Source organism: Eurosta solidaginis, chromosome 5 (assembly GCF_040869045.1).
Source record: "Eurosta solidaginis isolate ZX-2024a chromosome 5, ASM4086904v1, whole genome shotgun sequence".
NCBI classification, from domain to species: Eukaryota; Metazoa; Arthropoda; class Insecta; order Diptera; family Tephritidae; genus Eurosta; species Eurosta solidaginis.
In genome coordinates, this window is record NC_090323.1 from 46,471,401 (window position 1) to 46,484,161 (window position 12,761).

The 12,761-nt window shown below is 37.3% G+C and overlaps 1 protein-coding gene across 18 annotated transcripts in view; it reads left to right on the forward strand.

The window, feature by feature from the left end:
- LOC137253089 (platelet binding protein GspB-like) overlaps window positions 1-12,761 on the forward strand; it is a 260,125-nt gene that overhangs the window by 29,607 nt on the left and 217,757 nt on the right. The gene's annotated exons all lie outside the window — the stretch shown is intronic.

A 12,761-nucleotide genomic window follows, 5' to 3' on the forward strand; every position in this document is an offset into this window, starting at 1 on the left:
ATTTATATTTCCTTTTTAAATATTTACATGATCTTTTCATAAATCCAATTTTCTTTGAGATTTTACTCACTACGTAGTCAACATTATCACAGAATTTTAATTTATTGTCAATTATGTCGCCGAGATATTTGCTTTTCTTTACCTCCCTAATGGTTTCGTTTTTTATATTTAAAGTATGTGGTTCTAAATTTAGTTTATTTGATGTGGATATAACCATGTAATTTGTTTTTTCCACATTTACCATTAACTTGTTTTTACACAACCAAATGTAGAGAAAATTCAAGTCCTGCATTTTTTCAAAGGCCACGCCTACATTTTCTTCACTTATTGTCAACAGAGCATCATCTGCAAACAGTTTTATTTTGCAGTTCTTTATTGACGAGGCAATATCATTTATGTATACGTTGAACAGGACTGGCGCTAATACTATTTTCACACAGACGGCTTATTGAATAATAAAGGCAATTTTCTACATTAAGACGCTTATTGAGCTCAATCTTCCCTACAAAATTCGAATCTATTATTATTTCATTAGTAGCAAACGAATGCCTAATGAAGTCAAAAGCACAATGCAACTCTGTTGGTAGCGTTCCGCTTCCGTTTCCGCTTCTTAGTTTTTGGTGTGTTCAGTGCTTAAAAATGTCATTTGTCAAAGCAAATGTCATTGTCTGCATGGCGGAACGATACAAGGTGGCCGCATCGAACAGCTGATTATAACCTTTTTTATTTGATTTGATAAATCAACTACCGGCGCAGTACGATTTTGACATTTGTCCATCGAATTTACAAGTACATGGAATTTTTTTTGTTTGTAGGTAAGTCACCATGCTCCCACCTTGTATCGTTCCGCCATGATTGTCTGTCTCATCCTTCATATTAATCGAGCAGTTACTTCTGTGTGAAAGCAAAAAATATACGATTTCATTAGCAGGTGAAATGAGATCATTAAGTTTCTGTGTGAAAACAGTATAAGACTGAGCCCTGTGGAAGTCCTATGTTAATCGGCACGCTATCTGAAATTGCTTCATCAATCACTGTATATTGCTTTCTATTAGTTAGGAGGCTTTCGAACCACTTCAACCCAATACTTTCAATTCCGATTCGTTTCAATTTCTTTACCATCAGGTTCCGATCAATAGTTTCAAACGCTCTTTTGAAGTCAATGAATACCACTAATATAGTCTTTTTTCTTCGCATATCTTCTTTCCACTGAGAAATAACCCATGTAAGAGCTGTTTCACAAGAGTGTTTGTCACGAAAACCTGATTGCTCTTTAATAAAAATATTGTTTCTTTCAATATATTCAATTAGTTGATTTTTCACCACTTTTTCTGAAATTTTTTCAGTATTTGGCAAGGTCTAAGCTCTTCAGGTTTAACGGTGTTCTTTACTTTTTTCCCAGGTACTACTGTTGCTATTTTCCATTCTTCCGGTACTTCTATTTTTAAACTCTCGTTGACGACTTGTGAGTAGAAATAAATATAGTGTTTTTAATAACTCCCTCCGTTAACAGTTTTTTGCCACCAATCTTGTGGCTAAAGCTTTTCACAATTTCCTCTATATTTTCTGTATTTACTTCAGCAAATTTAAAAGAAGTGTTAGTGTTAAAGTGATTACAGTCGTTGTTCTCAATTATCTCAATGCTTTCATTTATTTGCACTATACTTTCCACAAAGAATATATTTAACACCTCAGCTATACGGTTTTTATCATCAATCCGCTGACCTTCGTGCTGTATCACCGTTATATTATCTTTCATATCTTGGTAGCATATAGTTTGCTTCAAGTACTTCCACATTAACTTGCTATCGACACTGTTTGTTGTAATTTTATGCTCCATATATTTAATTTTTTTTTATTTTTATCATTTTTTTGTATTCTTTTTTAATGCTTGTGTATTCAGACCAGTCTCCGTTACTTATTGCAGCATTGTAAGCCAACAGTTTCGTTTTATTTAAATTTATCAGTTCATAATCGTACCATTTGTTTTTTATTTTAATATTTATTTCTTTAACGCAGGTTAACTGTTGCATACAATTTAATAAGCAAAAGTCTAAGTATGTGACCATGTCATTCAGATTTTGACTCAGTATTTCTGAAAAGTTAACGTTTCTTAGTAGTGCTAATATGTTCTCACTACTAGTTAGTTGAAAATCGATTGCAAGATTCCCAATTTAAAACTAGTTTTCTTAATATCTCGATCCATGCCTCACCTAGCGGAATTTTTTTGATAAAATATTGCATTGTCACCGGGTTCTGACTTACTGCCCAATTTTCACGTCTCTAGCTCATCGGGAAGTTACTCGAAAATCGATCGCAAGATTCCCCCCATTTTTAAAGGATTTGCCGTTATATTAACTAGCGCGCCACCTAGCGGAACTTTGTTTTCTATATGTTGTATTGTCTCCAGGCCTCTAACTAAGTGCCAAGTTACAAGTCTCCAGGTAACCGGGGAGTTAGTTAAAAATGGATTGAAAGATTCCCAAATCAAAACAAATTTTCTTAATATCTCGATCCATGCGCCACCTAGCGAAATTTTTTTGATCAAATATTGCATTGTCACCGGGTTCTGACTCACGGCCCAAGTTTCAAGTCTCTAGCTCACCGGGAAGTTATTAAAAATCGATCGCAAGATTCCCTGCACTTTTTTAGGGATTTTCGTTTATCTAGATTCGTCTGCCACCTGGCGGCATTTTGTTTTCCAATAATTGTAGTGCCATAGACTCGCAAACTATGTGCTAAGTTTCAAGTATCTGCGGCATTTCGTTTTCCACGAATTATAGTGCCATCGACTCGCAAACTATGTGCTAAGTTTCAAGTATGTGTATCTGTATCTGAGAAGTTAGTTGAAAGTCGATCGCAAAATTTCCATTTTAAAATACTATTACTAATATAATAAGGACAAAAAATGAAGCTCTGAAAGGATTTTTGTGTCAACATTGAAATATCTTCCAAGCATCGACATTTCGGAAAAATAATAATCGAGAAACGTATTGTTCTCAAGTTGATATCCAGCATTGTTCTACAATCATTATCCAACCTTGGACAAATTTTGAGAAAATTGTAGTTCTCGAGTTGATCTCCAAAATAGAAATTGTTATCCAACCTTAGAAAAATGTATAGTTCTCAAATTTAGTTGAAAAACCATAACATTTTCTCAACTTTAAGTGGATTTTATTGCTTTTGTTTTTATTCTCAGCTGAGCAGAGCTCACAGAGTATATTAATTTTGTTCGCATAACGGTACCCCGTAACAAGGCATAAACTAATCGAGACTTCTATATCTATAAAATGTTGCAAAGCTGCTAAAGTTATACCGATTCCCAAACAGAAGAATGAGTACAGGCCTATAGCCATACTAACTCATGAACCAATAAACAGATCCCGCATTAAAAAATGAGAGAGCACAAAATCATAGTTAGCTGTGAAATAAATTTTCTCGTCGTGACGTCACGATTTTGACAACATGTTTCATTGCTGGCCCAGCGTTCAGACTTTATTCCAAATGGGTATTTTGCTGCGCTCTTACCTCCTACTACATTTTTTATCTCAAAGGTTTATTTGGGTCGAGTTGAAAACTAAATAGTATTACTACCTAATATCTTTTGGTTGAAGTTTTTATTATACACGTATGAAAAGCTGATTGTTTACAAGTGACGATTGGATGAAATGACGTGAGTTCATTTTTCGTGTCTTAACCCTTTCACCCCTGAGTTTTTTTTCGAAATCAGGCAGTGCTTTCATCATTACGACAGCTAATCCTGTAATATGACTAAAATATAAGATGTTTGGCATACCTGAATCCTTACCGTTATCCTGGGATATATAATCCCAATAACATTTATTACCATTTATAGGTGGGACGAATAAGTCCCAATAATACCAAACGGACCAAAAATTTGTACACATCTAAAGGTATAAACAAATATTGGGATATTATTATCCCACACAAATGCATTATTGGGATTTATATGTCCCAATGCAGTTATAAATATACAAAACTTACTTTTTTTCATTATAATTTCTTTCCAATTTCGAAGGAATAATATTGTAACGAATTTGCTGCAAATCCTCTTATTTGCAATCCTCTGCTAAGTTCGAATCACTTAAACTGTTGAATAAATAACTCCAATATTGAATGATGGAAAAATGGCCTTTATTAAGTACTTCACAATAACACTTATACTTTGCTACTCGCTGGCTTAATAACCAAACTGATTGATAACTCAAATGAAACTCTACTATTGGCCGCCAGATCGCGTCCTTAATCAAACTGATTGATAGCTCAACTCAAACTGAATTTTTCTTACTCGCTTGCCTCGCTTTTATAGTTTACGCTGCATACTTCTAGGCTCTTCGATTTCCAGAACTTACTAGTTGTTTCGGCTACAAAATCGCCAGCCACAACTACGTGCACAAATTATTGCTCTCTCTTGTGACAACTCAGATAAGATATATGCATGTGTTTGTGCATTGCCGCTCCTCTGCTCGTATACGTACATATGTGTAGACGCAATTATTTATTCGTTTATGTAGATACATAATGATTGAATTATTGATGTGAATGTTTGTAGTTTACAGTCTCTCGCGCGCATATAGGCGTATAAGTAAATGCATCTGTGTGTGACATCTCTCTGGGCTGCCTTATATATGTGTATACTGGATTTGATTATTAACGTAAATACTGCTTGGCATGGCCTTAGCATCGCCTTAGTGATGGGATAATTTAGTGATGCTAATATCCGTGACACTGCCCTCCACCTAAGTCTGATCTTCCCGATCAGACAAATCTCTCGATCTAAACGTTGCCTGCCTTTCCAAATGGACCACTTTCATTTTGGTTCGTGGTTTACCGATGGTTTGTATGCGGTACACTACATCGTTGATCCGTTTTACAACTTTGTATGGGCCTTCCCAATTACACCGAAATTTGGATGGAACACCTTTCCGCCGGTGAGGGTTGTATAACAGTACCAAATTTCCCTCCCGGAAACCTTGCGTATTATTTTCCTTGTCGTACCTGTGTTTCATCTTACTACTCATTATCCTCGATCGTTCCCTCGCACTCTGTTGCTCGGCCAATGAAGAACTACTTCGCAGAGCTTGCGCTGGACGGATTTGCTTTGCATAATCAGTATCGTTCCGACGCTTCATAACAGTAGTGTGCCTTGGCTTGAAACCACCCTTGCATTGTTTCTTCGATTTAGTACGTCCGTTAGGGCTTTTCAATGCCAGTGTTTCGCTCACAGGTACCTTCGGCTTTGATTTGTTTGGCCCATTTCTTCCATCAACCTTTACCTTTGAATTTCGTGGCCTTCGTCGAGTCTTCTCCACCAGTACCCGATTACTGCTGAACCCTTTTTCCAAACTAAAGTTAAGTGGCACATCTGGGTTCTCATAACGCATCACCCTTCTCTGCATATCGATCTCGATGTCATGGTCAACCAAGAAATCCACTCCCAATATGACTTCATCAACAATCTCCGCCACAACAAATTTGTGTAGAACCATGACCTTCCCAATCAATACTTCACATATCACTTCTCCCTGAACTTGGTTATACTCGCCAGTGACCGTACGCAACTTTGCTCCAGGTAACGGCTTTACTCTCCTGTTGACCAAGTCAGATCGGATCAAGGAATGAGATGCGCCCGTATCTACAGTCAGTACATTTTCTTTGCCATCCACATTCCCTCTGACGGTAAGACTGCTCGATTTTCTACCAATTTGCGACACAGATATCACAGGGCATTCAATAGGTGGATCTAGCTCTCTACCTCTTACTCGCTCTTGCTCATTTCCGCCAGCTTTGCGTTTACGGCCACCCACATTGTTGGAACTATTAGGACCAAGATCGCAATGACGTGCAATGTGACCTGGGTTGCCGCACTTGAAACATTTAATAACTCCGGCCTTCTTCTGTTGAGATCCCTTCAGTGCTTCCAAAATTGTGTCTACCCACTCTGGCCTTTCTACTTCCACACGGCGTGCTTTGAAAACTGGCTTACACAGAAGCGACGTTGTTTCCTGAATCAAAGCATGCGATACCGTTTCAGCAAATGTTAGTTTTGGATTCGCATATGTAGCCCGCTTCGTTTCGACGTCCCGTATGCCATTTATAAAGCTCTGAATCTTCACTCTTTCCGTGTATTCCACGGGTGCATCCGCATTTGCAAGATGAGCCAATCTTTCAATGTCAGAAGCAAACTCCTGCAAAGTCTCGTTAGCTTTTTGGTAGCGGTTTTGCAATTCTATTTGAAATATCTGTTTCCTGTGTTCGCTTCCGTACCGTCGTTCTACAGCAGCCATCAATGCGTCATAACTGTTCCGTTAGTACTCTGGAATAGTCTGTAAGATTTCGGCAGCTGGTCCTTTCAATGCTACGAAGAGCGCGGCAACTTTATCTTCCACATTCCAGTTGTTCACTGCTGCGGTCTTCTCAAACTGTAGCTTAAAGACCTGGAAAGGAACAGAACCATCAAAGGATGGTGTTTTTACCTTTGGTTTACTCGCTGAAACTGCTGGACGATTTAATTGTAACTGCTCCATACGACCCTTCAAATCATCGACTTCTGCCTGAAATTGAGCGATTTTTGCATCCTGCGCTTCCAGCTTTGATGTTACCCTTGCTTCCTGTGCTTCTAACTGTGAAGACATTTGTGCCACCTGTAATGATAAGCGCTCTTCTTTTTCTTCCATCTTTGAAGTTATGCGTGTCTCCTGCGATTCCAGTTGGGATGCCATATATGTCTTCTGTTCTTCAAGTTGTGAAGAAATTTGTGTTTCCTGTGCTTCAATCTTCGATGTTATTCGGTTCTCCTGCTCTTCCATCTTGGATGTTATACGGTTCTCCTGCGATTCCATATATGTTTGCTGTTCTGCCAGTTGAGATGACACTGTCGATGTTTGAGCAGATATTGCAGCTAAAATCATGTTCAAGTCTGTACTGGTAACCGTCTGCGATGTTTCGTTTTTCTCTTCAATTTTTGTTGTCTCCTCGCTATCAAGATGAAAGAAATGCTCTTCCACATCAATTCCTTCTGCTTCCATTGCCTCTCGTAGCCGTGCCTGAAGTTCAAGTTTAACGCCGCTTGTATTCAATCCACGGGTCTCCAACTCCTTCTTTAGTGGCTGGATCTTCAATTCACTGAACTTTGCCATGTCCTTGTTGTCTATTGGAATTTATTCAACAATTCCTCTTCTGACACCAATTGTAACGAATTTGCTGCAAATCGTCTTATTTGCAATCCTCTGCTAAGTTCGAATCACTTAAACTGTTGAATAAATAACTCCAATATTGAATGATGGAAAAATGGCCTTTATTAAGTACTTCACAATAACACTTATACTTTGCTACTCGCTGGCTTAATAACCAAACTGATTGATAACTCAAATGATACTCTACTATTGGCCGCCAGATCGCGTGCTTAATCAAACTGATTGATAGCTCAACTCAAACTGAATTTTTCTTACTCGCTTGCCCCGCTTTTATAGTTTACGCTGCATACTTCTAGGCTCTTCGATTTCCAGAACTTACTAGTTGTTTCGGCTACAAAATCGCCAGCCACAACTACGTGCACAAATTATTGCTCTCTCTTGTGACAACTCAGATAAGATATATGCATGTGTTTGTGCATTGCCGCTCCGCTGCTCGCATACGTACATATGTGTAGACGCAATTATTTATTCGTTTATGTAGACACATAATGATTGAATTATTGATGTGAATGTTTGTAGTTTACAGTCTCTCGCGCGCATATAGGCGTATAAGTAAATGCATCTGTGTGTGACATCTCTCTGGGCTGCCTTATATATGTGTATACTGGATTTGATTATTAACGTAAATACTGCTTGGCATGGCCTTAGCATCGCCTTAGTGATGGGATAATTTAGTGATGCTAATATCCGTGACAATATTTATTCCCACCTAAACTTTACAGCAAGCGGTATATTACGAATAAAAACGGTACCAGATAGACGTTTCACACTGAAATACAACGCGTTAGTGATGAAATTTCACCACATGCCTGTGCAAAATATTGCGTAACGGGAAATTTGATGTCAATAATGACGGAATGCGGTTACTGACCATCAAAGAAGGCTTCAAGGTTTTATTGGGCACATTTCAATGCTTAATTGGATGAAAATTAAAAGTTATACACATATTTGAAGTTTGCTGGGACGTATTGTCCCAGTAGGGGCGAAAGGGTTAAGACATGTTTCTTCACATTCTACTCACAGTTTTTGTACTTTTTTCGTACGGAATAAGAATAGGAGTAAAATGTAAGCAAAAAATGTGTCCGGGCGCGATCTGTAAATCCTGCCAAAATTCAACGTGCTGTATGTTCTTGAAGTTTTATATAAAAATTATGTACGTTGAGTCAGTGTGAGGCCAGCTAACCCAGTTTTGCGATAACAGTCGCCAATTGGGGGCACCAAGCGAGGTCAAATCTTCCTCCAACTATCTCTCCCAACTCAGTGAAGGTCTTCTCTTTCCTCTGTTTACAAACTGCCGGAGCGTATTCGTTCTAGCGCATAACATGCCCCACCTAGTGAAGCCTTTGGATTTTCAATCGCTGCACTATCGTCATGTCTGCGTAAAGATCATATAGCTTATCATTATACCTCCTTCGATACTCGCCGTCGACCTCACGCATAGGACTATAAACCTTCAGGAGAACTTTTCTCTCGAATAAACGCAAGAGATGAGTGATTTGTAGAGCGACAATTTTGTTCGTCGAGAGATGACTTTACTTTTCAATTGCCTAAAGAAGCTTGTTGGCAAGAGTTATTCTCCGTTTGATTTCTAGGCCGACATTGTTTTGCTTTTAATGCTGCTTCCCAAATGAACGAAATCCTTCACAGTCTCGAATTTATATCCGTCAACAGTGAGCTGCAAAGGCCGATGACAGCAAGTACTTCACCTTGTCCAAATTTACTGCAAGACCCACTTTTTTTTGCTTCTTTATCTTATACCAATCTTCGCTCCCTGTTTGAACAGCCCGTCGGGTATCCCGCCATTACTAGGCACCTTGTGATTTTTTAGCCGTAATATTGCCATTCTCACTTCGCCATAGTTAGATGCCGGAGCGTGTTTTTCATCATCGGCAATCGTGGTATCGGGTTTGTCTTCCCCCACACTCCGTACGTCAGTTACCAGGTCGCCGTTATCATTCCTACAGAAATCTGCCCGGTCTTGAAACCTTCTGTCATTAAAAGAGTACGAAAAATGTATGATAAACCAAAAATAATATTTTTCGCGATATACATATATCCGGGGAGATAGAGCCCACTTTTCTTCCAGAATGTTGTGTGCTAATGGGATCATTATGTGTTAATCCTACACGTTTTAGTCCGACTCCATGTGCATCTGATAAGGCAGATAACTTTTTTGCTGAGAAACTTTTCATGGCAACAACACAATCGAAAGGTTTGCCAATCCACCAAATCAATTTGATGTTAGTTGTTCGCCCGCTTTCAAAAAGGAAGAAAAAATATACTCCGAAAATTTAATTTTTACTCCGGCGTAGTCCTATACTCAGGTAACAGTTTTAAATACTCCGAACACTGGCAGCGAAACATGAGAGAAATGTAATAAATCGAAAAACTTCAAAAGCGCTACGTCATCAAACTTTTTTTCAAATTCGATTACAAATACAACAATTCCGGAATGCGGGATCTTAGCTCATTCGATTATGATACTACCTTTCCTCTCGGAGGTCGTTGAGCGCATGGTATAAATATTACCAGGTAAAACCATTTACTCTTCTTGGCGGCCATGATGGTTTTTTGATTTTTAAAAAAATTTTAAAATCACTCTCTTAAACTTTGTGGAAATGCCAAACCAAAGAAAACACAGACAAAATTGTTGGTATGGCATTTTTCACTTTTTTTAATGCCAAAAAAATAAAATGCTTATGAAATAAGTGAAAAAATATTTCGATAAGTTTTGAAATCCGTTTTTATGTATATATATGGCAAAAAAATGTGTTCCCAATATAGTGGATGCCTCAACACGTCCTATTTTTGCAAAGGGAGAAAAGAAAAGACCTTACTTCTTAACCTCTTCTAATTAAGAAGCGAATGTTGGAGACCACCCCTATTTTTTTTTTTGGCTCGGCATAAAACATGTATTTAGGTGAGCCAGTTCGTAGAAAAATGAATACACGATACGTAGCCTTCAAATTGGATGAAAAGCTAGACCTTAATCTCCTCGGATATATGTCACACCAAATTGTTATTATTAGTAGGTATGTATCTCTTACGTACACCTTGGCACAACAATTTGTTGAAGAAAATTCCTCAGACAGAAGAGGATCGTGGCCTGATGCTTCTTTTTGCGGGAAACCACACGGGTTTTAGGAAAAAACATTCGTGTGAAACAGCTCTTAACTTTGTGATATCGGAGTGGAAAGATGATCTAAACAATAAGAAGGTGGTGGTTGCTGTCTTCCTTGACCTTAAAAGAGCCTTCGAAACGGTAGATAGGGAAATCCTTATCAAGAAACTCCAATAAATTGGTATTAAAGACATAGAGCTTGCTTGGTTCCGCAGTTATTTAAAACATAGTAAACAGCGAACAGTTATAAAAACAGCGATATCTGATGTATTGGAAGTGCCCATAGGCTTACCACAAGGCTCGGTCCTAGCACCAATATTGTTCCTAATATATATAAATGATAAATGATATAGTTAATGCGATACAAGACTGTGATATCAAACTAATTGCGGATGATGCATTACTTATGATCAGTGATAATAATATTACTACTGCGGTATTAAAAAAGCAAAATGATCTCAACAATTTATACACATGGCTATGTGCGAATAGGCTTAAAGCTTAATATAAACAAAACCGAATATATGGTCATAACAAGAAAAGATATTAATGATGAGGACTTAAGTGGGCTAAAAATAAATAATGAAACCATACAAAAAGTTAATAGCATAAAATATCTAGGGATTATAATTGATAACAAACTTAAATTTGAAGAACATATAAACTACACAGTTGCGAAAGTCGCGAAAAAGATTGGTGTTGTGCAGAGATCTACCAAGTATATACAAGAAAAATATAAAATAATTATTTATAAATCTATTATTGAACCACATTTTGTGTATTGTCCATCGATATTATTGATAATAGCGGAGAAAGAAATTGATAAGCTACAAAAGCTTCAAAGTAGATGTATGAGGGTTATTCTTAAAAAACGTAGATGCTAGAACGGCTGATATGTTAAAAAAGTTGTACTGGTTGAGTGTCAAGCAAAAAATTTATTTTCATACCCTGAAATTGATATTTAATATAAAACATGGAAATGTACCTGAATATTTAAGTAGTAACGTAGTTCTAGTGGAGCAAACACACAATATAAATACTAGAAGAAGACATAATTTAAAATTGCTATTTTTTCGAACAGAAATAGATAAGCAAAACATTTTTTACAAAGGCCTAAAGGGTTACAACGAGCTCCCATTGGAAATTAAAAACTGCAATGAAATCTTAGTTTTTAAGGCAAAATTATATGAATTTTGTAAAACTACCTATAAGATAGAATAGTACTATTTGTATCTTGAATTAGGCTTTAAGCCGTAATAAATAAATAACTAACTAACTATTTCTCATCCTGTTTTACTCACCACCTTCAACCTTCTCTAAGGGTTGAACTTACTACCGTACTGCTATTGCAACTCTCATTTAACCTTAATTTCCGCTCTATTAAAAAATTTTTTAATGAAAATTTCTTATCAATTGTCTATTATCTATTGTAACTTAATTAGTTAATTTATTGTAATATTTTTAAATATAACATTTTTTGTTTTTGTTTTTTTTTTTGATCTTATGCTGTTTTGACTAGCACTTAAAATAATTTTGTCAAATTGTTGTGCTGGGAAATTAAATAATAAAATTCAAATACAAATATATCAAAATGATCTGGGCAAAAAAAGAAATTAATTTAGCCAGGTCCGTCCGTCCGTCTGTCCGTAAACAACTTAACTTGAGTAAATTTTGAGGTATCTTAATGAAATTTGGTATGTAAGTTACTGGGCACTAATCTCAAATCGCTATGATGAATAAAATGAAAGAAATCGGACTATAACCACGCCCACTTTTTCGATATCGCAAATTTCGAAAAACGGAAAAAGAAGCCATAATTCACTACCAAACACGGATAAAGCGATGAAACTTGGTAGGTGGGTTGACCTTATGACGCAGAATAGAAAATTAGGAAAATTTTGGACAATGGGCTTGGCACCGCCCACTTAAAAGAAGGTAGTTTAAAAGTTTTGCAAGCTGTAATTTGGCAGCTGAGTATGTAATGTTCGGTTACACCCGAACTTAGCCTTCCTTACTTGTTTAAATAATTTTTCTTGCTTTTATTTTTGTATGTTTCTATTTATGTTATATGGCGGCCACCGTGGTGTGATGGTAGCGTGCTCCGCCTACCACACCGGATGCCCTGGGTTCAAACCCCTGGCAAAGCATCATCAAAAATTTTAGAAATATGGTTTTTCAATTAGAAGAAACTTTTCTAAGCGGGGTCGCGCCTCGGCAGTGTTTGGCAAGCGCTCCGGGTGTATTTCTGCCATGAAAAGCTCTCAGTGAAAACTCATTTGCCTTGCAGATGCCGTTCGGAGTCGGCATAAAATCATGTAGGTCCCGTCCGGCCAATTTGTAGGGAAAATCAAGAGAAGCACGACGCAAATTGGAAGAGAAGCTCGGCCTTAGATCTTTTCGGAGGTTATCGCGCCTTGCATTTA